Below are 12010 nucleotides of genomic sequence, written 5' to 3' on the forward strand. Positions count from 1 at the left end.
ATCCATCCTTCATTCCATATTCCATTCCCTTCCATTCCATTCCATTGCATTCCAGTCCTTCTTCCACTTCATTTCAAATCGCCATTCCATTCCATTCCATTCCATATTTCATTCCATTCCGTATTCCATTCCATTCCATTTCTTTACATATTCCATTCCTTTCTTTTCCTTCCATTCCATTGCATACATTCTATTCCATTCCTGCCATTTCACATTCCATTCATTCCATTCCATATTTCATTCCATTCCTATTCCATTCGTTCCTTTCAATTCCATATTCCAATCCATTGCTTATTCCATTGACTTCCATATTCCATTCCATTTTTTTCCATTCCATTCCATATTCCATTCCTATTCGAATTATTGCATCCTATTCCATCCATTCACTTCATTCTGTTCATTATCGTTCCATTTCATTACGTTCCATATCCATTCCATTTATATTCCATTCCATTCCATTCCATGTTCCATTCCATTCCATATTCCTACATTCCATTACATTCCATATCCATTCCATTCATTTTCCATTCATGGATTCCATTCTCCCACTACATTCATTCAATTGCATTTTATACCCATTCCTCTCCATTCCATTATGTTCCATTCCATTCCATTCCATATTCCTTTCCATTCCCTATTTCATTCCATTCCATGTCTAATCCCTTCCATTTAATTCCATTCCGTTCCGTTCATTCATTCTTTCCTTTCATTCCATCGATCCATACTCTGTTTCCATTCATATCCATTCCATTCAGTTCCATTCCATTCATTCCATTCATTCCATTTCATTCCATTCCTGATTCCATTCTATTCCATTCCATGGCATCCTTCCATTCCTTTCATTTCATTCCATTCCATATTCATTCACTCCTTCCATATTCCATTCCCTTCCATTCCATTTCCTATTCAATTCCATTCCATATCCCATTCCATTCCTTTCCATATTCCATTCCATTCCATATACGATTCCATTCCGTTCTACTCAATTTCGTTCCATTTCATTCTGTTCTATATCCATTCCGTTACATATTCCACTGCATCCATTACATTTCATTCATATTTCATTCCACTCCGTTCCATTGTCATATTCCTTCCATTCCACTCTATTCCATTCCTTACATTCCACTTTCCATTCCATTCCATTCATTTTCCATTCCATTCCATTTATTCCATTCTATTCCATTCCAGATTCCAATCCATTCATTCATTCCATATCCATTCCATTTCTCTTCCATTCCATCCAATCCATTCCAATTCCATTCCATTCCATTCCATTACATTCCTTTTCTTTCCGTATTCCATTCCATTCCAATTCCAATCCATTCCATATTCCTTTCCATTCCATTCCGTTACCTTCCATTCATTACTTTTCATCTCATATTTCACTGCATTGCGTTCCGTTCTGTTCCATTCCATTCATTCCATCATATTCCATCCTTTCCTGCATCCTTTCCATACGCAATATTATCCTATTCCACCTATTCCATTCTATTCCATTCCATTTCATTCATATCCCTTTCCATTTCGTATTCCATTCCGTTCCATTCCATATTCCATTCCATTCCATTCCATATTACATTCCTCTCCATTCCATTCCATTCCATTCCATTCCATTTCATTCCATTCCATTGCAATCCAATCCTTTTTCCATTTCATTCCGTATTTATTACCATTCCATTGCATTCCTATTGCATCTCATTAAATTCCATTTTCAACTCCATTCCATATTCTTCATTCCATTCAATCCATTTCCATCCATTCTATCCATTTCATTCCTATTCTCCATTCATATTCCATTCCATTTCATTCCATTCCATATCCATTCCATTTCATACCATCCATTCCGTATTGCATTCCATTCTCCATATCCAGCCATTCCCTATTTGTTCCATTCCGTTCCATTCATTTTCGTTCCATTTCATCCATTCATAATCCATTCCATTCTATTCCATATCATTCCATTCTGTATTCCATTCGATTCCATATTCCTTCCATTCCATTACAATCCATAGCATTCCTTTCCATCCATTCCATTTCTGTTCCATATTCCATTCCATGCCATTCATCCAGTGCATTTTGTATCCCATCCTGCTCCATTCATTCCATCCATCCATTCCATCTTTCCTTTCCGTTCCCTATTCCATTCATTCCCTATTCCATTACCCTTATTATTCCATTCCATTCCATCATTCATCCATTCCCATATTCCCTTACGTTCATGCGTTCCATTCCGTTTCACTCCATTCAATTCCCCATTCCAGGTCCATGATGGCCATTCCCTTCAATTCCTTCATGTGCGGTCCTGTTCCATGGCGTTCCTTCGCGTTCACGTCAGGCAAGGCCGAGATGCCAGGCGGCCAGGAGGCCGCTATGCAAGGCCGGGGCCAGTGCCGGTATGCGGACGCCATATCTCATTCATGGAAGGCCAGGCCGAATGCCTAGGCGAGTGACAGCCAGGCTCATGCCAGAGGCCCAGGCCCTGCCCTGGCCATTTGCCGGCAGAGCAAGGCCCGTGCCCTGCCTAGATGTCCAGGCAGTCCAGGCCAGGCCTAGGCCAGGGCCGAGGGCGAGCCGGGCGCCAGAGACCTGGCAGTCCAGCCTAGGCCAGTCCAGAGGCCAGGTCCTCAGTTCAAGAGGCAGGCCCGTACCAGCAAGTGGGGCCAGGGCCGGCCCGGCTAGAGGCCCCTCCAGCAGATGCCACTGCCAGGCCAGTGCAGGCCAGGCCAGGGGTCCGGCCAGGCCCGGACCAGGCTATGAAGCGCGACAGGCCAGGCGCGGCAGGCCAGGCCCAATTCCAGGGCCAGGTGCCCATTCAGGCCCGAGGCCAGGCAGGAGATTGCCAGTCCAAGCCAGTCCATGGCCAGGCCATTTCACATTCCAGCGGCCATGCCAGAGGCCCGCCAGGCCAATGTCCAGGCCCAGCCAGGCCAATGGAGCCAGGGCAGTCAAGGGCCACGATGCCAGTGCATGCCAGTAATTGCCTTCCAGTCAATATGCCAGCCGGCCGTCCCGAGTCCAGCCAGGCCAGTGCAGGCATATTAAATGTGCGGGGCCATAGCCAGGCATCAATATCCATGCCATGCCATCCATTCCCTGTGAGCTCCATCCTGGCCATATGTCCGGTCCATGCCAGGCACTGGCTTCCAGAGTCCAGCCGTCAAGTGCTCGGTCCAGTCGCAGGCTCAGGCCATGGGCAGGGCCAGGCCAGGAGGCCAGGGCCAGGGCAGGTCCAGGCAGGCCCTGCCGGAGGCCAGCGGGCGATGGGCCATGCAGATGGGCTCAGGCCGGGCGATGCCATGCAAGGCCAGGCCAGGCCATGCGAGAGGCCAGTCACAGCGAGGGCCAGGGCAGCCATGAGTCAGCCATGTCCAAGGCCATGCCAGGCCATAGTCCCGGCCCCCCGAGGCATAGTCCGGCAGGCCAGGCGATGCCGGCCAGGCCAGGCTTAGGCAGATGTAGGCCAGCCGGGTCCGGGCGGGGCCAGGCCAAAAGCCAGGCACGGCCATAGGTCCAGGCCAGCTCAGACCATTGGGCGTCATGGCCATTCCACAGGCCCGGCCAGGCCATATCCAGGCAAGTACGGATGGCCAGGCAGGCAGTCCTGAGATGCCAGCAGGCAGAGGTCCAGGCCGGCCAGCGGCCAGGAATGGTCCACATGGCAGGCGTGGGCTATGGAATGGCCATGCCCGGCCATCTCGGGCGGGGCGAGGCAGGCCAACAGCGGGAGTCCATGGCATGCCAGGATGGCCTAGGCCTCGGCATGTCCCGTGCCGCAGCCCAGGCCATTCCAGTAGTCAGTTCCCGGCCATAGTCAGTGCCGGCCCTATTCCGCTGCGGGCAGTCCAGGAAGAGACAAATCGTAGGGCAAGAGGGCTCGGGCGTCTCGGGCCAGGCGAGGCCATGAGTCCAGCCATGCCAATCAGCCCGTTCCAGGCTGGCCACATGCCAGGCCAGGCCAGAGCGAGTACATCTAGAGGACGGCCCAGGCCAGGTATGTGAAGCGATGCCAGGGCATTCCACATGTGCATCGGCCATCGGCAGTGCCATAGGCCATTCCAGGCAAAGGGAGGCGGCCAGGAGAGGTCCAGGCAGGCCCCTACTTCCAAGCCAGGGCAGGGCAGGCCAGTCGAGGCCCGGCCCGGCCAGAGGCCATGGCTCCGGCCAGAGGCACGGCCGGGTCCAGGCAATGCCCGGCCTGCCAGGCCAGGCCAGCGGCCGTGCAGGCCATGCCACAGTGCAGTTCCAGTCAGGGCATGTAAGACAGGCCAGGCCAGTGCAGGCCGTAGTGCCGGTCAGGCCGAGGCACGGTGGCGCTGTCTCAGGCCCGTAGGCCATGCTAGTCCAGCCCTGTGCCAGTGCCAGTCCAGATGCCCCTTGGAGGCCATGGCTCAGGCCGGGCAGCCAGAGGCCGGGCGAAGCCAATGAGCGCAGAGAGGCATGCCAGGCTGGTCCAGAGGCGAGTAGCATCCAGGTACCATGCCGGGGCCTAGGCGAGGCGTAGGTCCGGCTGCCTCAGGCAGGCCCCTCCTTCCGGAGATACAGGCCAGGGCCATCGCTCGCCATGACGGCCATGCTCAGGCAAGCGTTGCCGGCCAGGCCATTCCCCATAGTTCCTAGGGCCATAGTGCCATTCCATCCCATAGCCCCTTCCAAAGTACATGCCATGCCACGTCCAGAGGCAAATCCATTCCAGTCCGAATCCCGTTCATTCATAATTCCTGCCATTGCCGATTGTCTGCCATTATTACATTCCAGTGCATGCCAGTCCAGGCCAGGCCATAGGACAGTCCTGGAAGGCAAAAGACATTCGATTCCAGGATACCAATGATGAATGTCATGCCACGTTGATTGCCAGGGAATTCCACGCATTCACTAGGTCCCTCACTGCATTCATTCCCTTTTCACTCCATTTTCTATCCCTTTTCCACTCCGCTTCGGTCCCGTGCCTGTGCATTCCATTGCACATATTGGCATTCCATTCTAGTATCGCCATGTCCATATTTCAACTCCATTCCGTATTTCATTCCATGCATTCCTTCATTCCATTCCATTCACCATTCCATTCTGTTTCATATTCTGTTACATCCTGTTTAGGTTAATCCTTTCAAAGTCACGTCCAGTGAAATATGACAGGAAAGTCTCCTTTCCATTTAATAATTATTTCCAGTACATATTACCATTCCGCTATTCTATTCGGTACTATGTCCTTCAATTCGATCTTCCCATTCCCTTCATTCCATTCCATATATCCATATTACATTGATTCGATTGCCATCCATCATTTCATTCCTTTTCCATTCTCATTTCCCTATTGCATTCAGTCAAATCCTTCCATTAGTTCCATTGCATTCCTTACATTCCTTTCCATCCATATTCCATCCAGCCATTCATTTCTTACTTCCATTCCATCCATTGCATCCATTCCATTCCTTTCCCTATCTATTCCATTCCATGTTCATTACATTCCATTCTCCTTTCCATTCTTCCATTCCATATTCCTGTTCCCTCCATATTCCATTTCCATTAAGTATCCATTCCATTTTTATATACTTCCATTCCCTTTCATTTCATTCAGTGCCATTCCACTCCCAATTCCGTCCGTTCCATTCAGTCGTTTCGTTCCTTTCGTTCAATCCAATTCCATTCCATTCCATTCCATTCCGTATTCCATTCCATTTACGTTCCACTTCTGATTTCATTCATCATTCCATTCCGATTATTCATTATTCCATGCCAATGGACATCCATATCCAGGATATGCGACTACATTGAGGTTCCTAGTCCATTTCAGTTTCAGATACATGCATTCCACTTGATTTCCATTAGAATTCCATTCCATTACATTGCCATTACTTTCATATTTACTCCAAATAAGGCCATTCCAGTCCAATTCAAGGCAATTGGTATCCCTAATTGCATATTCTTCCTCCATTCATTCCGTCATCCCATTCCATGTCCCATGGATGGATAGTCATTCCCTTCCATTCCGTTGCAGTTCAGTTCGTTTCACCTCTTGGCAAGTACCAGTAAATATGTACCTTCAGGCAATTCCATCGCGGAGGCTATCCTTTCCTGGTTGTTCCATTCCATTCCTATTAAGTTCCAGTGATTACATTACATCCAGTTCTGTTCCAGAGTGCAGTCCTTCCATTCCAGTGATCCCAGTCAATATGAATTCCATTTCATAGTTCTACATTCAATGTCGGTTCCTTACATTTTCTCATTCCATTCCCGATACATTCCATTTCCTGATCCATTCCATCCACATTCCATCAATTCCATAGTCGTTTCCATTCCATTCCATTTCCATATCGTTTCCTTCAATTCCTTCCCTTCGGTCCATTCAATTCCAGATTCGTTTCCAGACATGCCCTCCTGTCTTGTTCATGCCAGTCCAGATTCTATTTTCCACTCCTTTTTCCAATTCCATTCATATTCATTCATTCCAAAATTGCCTTCCATGATTGTGATTTCTCCATTACATTCCATCTTTCCATTTCATTCCGTTTTTTTTACATATCCATTCCATTCCATTGGCATTCCATTCCATTCCATTCCACATTCAATCCATTCTATTCTATGCGTTCATTCTGTTTCCATTATCCGTTCCATTCCATTCCATGTGACTCTATTGTCATATATTAATTTCCAGTCAATATTCCTTCATTCCATGTCCAAATCACTTTGCATTCCATTCCTATTCCATATTCCATTCAATCAATTCCATTCCATTCTGGTTCCATATTCCATTCACTCAATTCCATTTCACATTCCAATCCACGTGATATTCCGTTCATACCATGATGTCCATTCAATTCCATTCCATCCATTCCGTTCAGCTCCAGTCCAATTCCCATTCCATTCCTTCCACAACTTCCACTATTCCATAATCCTTCCGTTTATTCCGTTTCTCATTCCATTCCATTTCATATTCCTCCATTTCATTCATTCCATTCCTGTTCCATATTCCACTCTCCATTCTTTTCTTCCTCCCATTCATTTAATGGTTCCATCTTTGCTATTCCATTGCGTTGCATTCAATTCCTTTCATATTCTTTCCATCCATATTCAATTTCGTTCATTCCATTATTCCGTTAGGTTGCATTCGTTCCGATTCCATTCCATTCATTCCATATCCATTTTATTCCATATTCATTCCCATTCCAGCCACATTTCCATTTCTCATTGCCACTTTATTTCATTTCCATATTCCGTTCCATCCATCCATTATTCCATTCATTTCCATTCCATATTCTATTGGCTTCCATGCCCAATGCATTCCATCCTCCAGCTTCCATTCCATTCCTCACATCCTATTCCATTTCATTCCAGTCCATCTTGTCACATCCGTATCCATATCCATTCTTTCCTTCCATATCTCATTCTATTCCATTCGATCTAGTCCAATTCCTATTTCACTTTCCTGTCATTATCTCTTCATCATCCATTCCGTTTCTCCTTACATTCCAGGTGCAACCGTGTCGATGTTCCATTCTGTCAAGATTCCATTCCATTCCATACCGTCTCAGTCGATTCCCTTCCTTTCCAGTACTCCTTTCTCTCCTTAGTCGTTGCTCAGTCCATTCCCTTTTTGCATTCCTTCAGTCCTATATTGCGTCTTGTATTCTTCCAGTCAAATTCCTTCCATGTTTTATTCCATTCTGTTCCATAAACCATTTCATTCCATTCCATATTCCTTTCCATTGCATATTCCATTCCATTCATATTCCATTTCATTCCATATTCCATTCCATTCCATATTCCATTCTTCTCCATTTTCCTGTTCATACCATATTCCATTCAATTCCATATCCTTTCCATTCCATTCCATATTCCATTCCATTCAATTGTTTTCCGTATTCCATTCCATATTCCATTCCATTCCATTCCATTCCATATTCCATTCCATTCCATTTCGTATTATATTCCACTCCATATTCCATTCCATACCGTATTCCATTCCATTCCGTATTCCATTCCATTCCGTTCCTTTCCATTCCGTTCCATATTCCATTCCATTCCATTCCATATTCAATTCCATTCCATATTGCATTCCTTTCCATTTTCCATTCCATTCCATATTCCATTCCATTCTCTTCCATTGCATTCCATTCCATTCTCTATTCCATTCCATATTCCACTCCATTCCATTCCATTTCATTTTCCTTCATTCCTTTCTATATTCCATACCATTACATATTCCATTCTGTTCCATATTCCGTTCCAATCCATTTCTTTTCATATTCCAATCCATTGCATATTCCTTTCGATTTCATATTCCATTATATTCCATGTTCCATTCCATTCCATATTCCAATCTATTCCATATTACATTCCATTCCATATTCCATTCCATTACATATTCCATTTAATTACATGTACCATTCCATTCCATATTCCTTCCCATTCCATTCCATTCCAATCCGTTCCACAACATTCTGTTTCATATTCCGTTCCATTCCGTATTCCATTCCATTGCATTGCATATTCCATTCCATTGCATTCCATTCCATATTCCATTTCATTGCATATTCCATTATACTCCATTCCATTCCATTTTTCATTCCATTCCATATTCCATTCCATTCCATTTTCCGCTCCATTCCATTCCATTCCTTTCCATTCCGTTCCATTCCATTCCATTACATATTCCATTCCATTCCATACTGCATTCCATTCCATATTCCATTCATTCCATATTCCATTCTATTCCAATCCATTACATTACATTCCATATTCCGTTCTGTTCCATTCTGTTCCTTTCTGTTCCGTTCCATTCCATTTCATATTTCATTCCATTCCATATCCCATTCCATTCCATATGCCTTTGCATTCCACTCTATTCCCTTCTGTTCCACTCCATTCCCTTTCATATTTCGTTGTGTTCCATTCCGTTCCATTTCTTTTTTCATCCCATTCCATATTCCATTCCATTCCATTCCCTTCCATATTTTATTCCATAGCATAACTTTCCAATCCATTCTATTCCATTCCATATTCCATTCCATTGCATTACATTCCGATCCATATTCCATTCTAGTCTATATTAAATTCCATTCGATTCCATATGGCATTCCATTCCATTCCATTCCATATTCCATTGCATTCCCTTCCATATTCCATTCAATTCCATTCCATATTCCAATCCATTCCATGTTCCCTTCCATTCCATTACATTCCATATTGAATTCCATTCCGTATTGCATTGCATTTCACATTCCATTTCTTTCCATTCCATTCCATTCTATTCCATTACATATTCCATTCCATTCCATATTCCATTGCATTCCATTTTCCATTCCATTCCATTTTGAATTCCATTCTGTGTATGCTTTGTTCTGTCATTAAATCACCTCTTCCATTCCATTCCATTCTGTTCCATTCCATTTCATTTCATATTCCATTCCATTTTGTTCCGTCCCATTCCATTACATTCTATTGCATATTCCACTCCATTCCATATTACATTCCTTTCCATTCCATTCTATTCCATTCCATTCCATTCCATATTGCATTCCATATTCCATTCGATTCCATTCATTATTCCATGCACCTTGATGCTAAACTGCCACTGTCAGCTGATGAGGAGGACATATCCATGCTGAGCATTTTACGGAGCCTAGGCCGAGCACGCTCACTTGTTTTAGGAATTTCTTGTCCATCTAAATCATCAAGGGTGGACTGCCTTGAGAACAGTTGTACATCATCCATCTTTAAAAAACAATTTTGATACATGATATGATGTGGATGGACACTGAAAACATTATGCCTAATGAAATAAGCCAGACACAAAAGGAATATATTGTATGATTCTACTAAAATCAAGTGCCTAGAATAATCAAATTCATACGCAGAGAAGATGGGATAGAAATTACCATGGGCTGGTGCCAACCAGTCTTGTAAGGTGCAGTTGGAAACTGGGGACATGGCAGCACCCGGCCCAGCACTCGGCCTTTTGGACATTGATGGGACCCTGACCACCCTGCAGCAGAAAATTACCAAAGAAATGGATGACTTCCTACAAAAAGTGAGGCAGAAGATCAAAATCGGAGAGGTAGGCATGCTGGACTTCGAGGAAGTGCAGGAGCAACTGGGAAATGATGTGGTTGAAAAATATGATTACACGTTTCCATAAAATGGCTTGGTAGCATACAAACATGGGAAATGCTCGTGTAAATGTCACGAGCATTCAAAGTCACCTGGGTGAGGTCCTAATCCAAGATTTAATCAACTACTGTCTGGGCTACAATGCAAAAATTAAACTCCTGAAGAAGAGGGGTACTTTCACTGAATTCTGAAATGGGATGTTAAACATGTCCCCTATTTGGAAGAAGCTGCAACCAAGAGGAACGCATTGAGTTCTACAAATTCAATAAAAAAGAAAATATAAGAGAAAAACTTGTAGCAGATCAAGGAAGGAGTTTGCAGGAAAAGGTCTTACGTTTTTCACAGGAGGCCAGATCAGCTTTGATGTCTTTCCTGATGGATGGGACAAGAGGTATTGCCTGCAACATGTGAAAAATGATGGTTATAAGGCCATTTATTTCTTTGGAGACAAAATCATACCAGGTGGCAAAGACCTTGAGACCTTCACAGACCCCAGAACCGTGAGCTACTCCATGATGGTGCCTGAGGACACACACAGGATCTGTGAAGAGTTTGCCTACCGTGTGAGTGGGAGGGGCAGGGGTCCCAGCTGACTAGCCAGCAAGGGGCATTCAGTGGCCCAAGCCAAGGGCCCTCCTGCACATGCTCACCCCCCCCGCAGCCCAGCCAGGCTCTGCGCACTGTGTCAAGCACGTGTGGTCTTGACCTCCACCGCTGACATGCCTTGCCTCCACCTCCAGTGCCAGAAGCTTCCAGAAGGGAGGAGAAAAGACTTGTCAAGAATTGCTTAGAGGAATACCTCCCATAAAAGATTTTCCCCACCCATCTGCAGCCCCCTAGTCTAATATACTCACCCCAATACATGCAGTCACAGTACACATGGTTTTTGGGGAAATTTCCCCATCATTCCAGGGTGATACAGAAAGAAAAAATGTGCCTGGACCCTCCCTCTTTGTCGTTCTTGTGAAAACGTGTTAGTTTTATGTCTGGACCTCTGCGTCAGCACCAAAAACGGAGATCTGGTGATGAGAAAGCAAGGACAGGCCATCTGCAGTGGTCCACCCCAGGAGAGAAGCTCACAGACACCTCCTGGAACCAAGCTCCCGCCTGCACGTTGCCTTGATGCAGGTGGTGGCTGTGAGCGGGGGCAGCGTGATGCCCCGTGAGTAGATGCACTCCTTCTGTTTTCCTGTTTGTGAAGCTGAGGCCTGCTGGACAGATGGCTAGCAGAGTGACAGCAAACCCCGTGGAGTTTGCACTTCGGCTGGCCCCATTTCAGCAGAAATAGTATCAGCTCTTTTTTGTGCATCTGGTTGAATTTGGCTGTGAATCCATCAGGTCCTGGGCGCTTTTTTTTTTTTTTTTTTTTTTTTGGTAGCTTATTTATTCTGATTCAATTTTGGAGCTCATCATTTGTGTGTTAAAACATTCAGTTACTTCTTGATTCAGTTGTGGGAGGGTGTATTTGTAGAAAAATTTCCCTATCTCTTGTAAGAAGGTTTTTTAGTTTGTGTGCATAGAAGCATTTGCAGTAGTTACTCATTTTACTTGTATTTCTGTGGGGTCAATGGTCACATTCCTTTCATCATTTCTTTTTTTTTTTTTGAGACTGAGTCTTGCTCTGTCACCCAGGCTGGAGTGCTGTGGCCGGATCTCAGCTCACTGCAAGCTCCGCCTCCCGGGTTTACACCATTCTCCTGCCTCAGCCTCCCGGGTAGCTGGGACTACAGGCGCCGCCACCTAGCCCGGCTACTTTTTGGATTTTTTAGTAGAGACGGGGTTTCACCGTGTTAGCCAGGATGGTCTCGATCTCCTGACCTCATGATCAGCCCGTCTCAGCCTCCCAAAGTGCTGGGATTACAGGCTTGAGCCACCGCGCCCGGCTCCTTTCATCATTTCTAAC

General features: G+C 45.4%; 1 pseudogene; it reads left to right on the forward strand.

Moving 5' to 3' along the window:
* Positions 1-9925: 9925 nt before the first annotated feature.
* LOC115895867 lies at positions 9926-10670 on the forward strand (annotated as a pseudogene).
* The last annotated feature ends 1340 nt before the right edge of the window (positions 10671-12010 follow it).

This window comes from Rhinopithecus roxellana, unplaced genomic scaffold, assembly GCF_007565055.1.
Source record: "Rhinopithecus roxellana isolate Shanxi Qingling unplaced genomic scaffold, ASM756505v1 contig3371, whole genome shotgun sequence".
NCBI classification, from domain to species: domain Eukaryota; kingdom Metazoa; phylum Chordata; class Mammalia; order Primates; family Cercopithecidae; genus Rhinopithecus; species Rhinopithecus roxellana.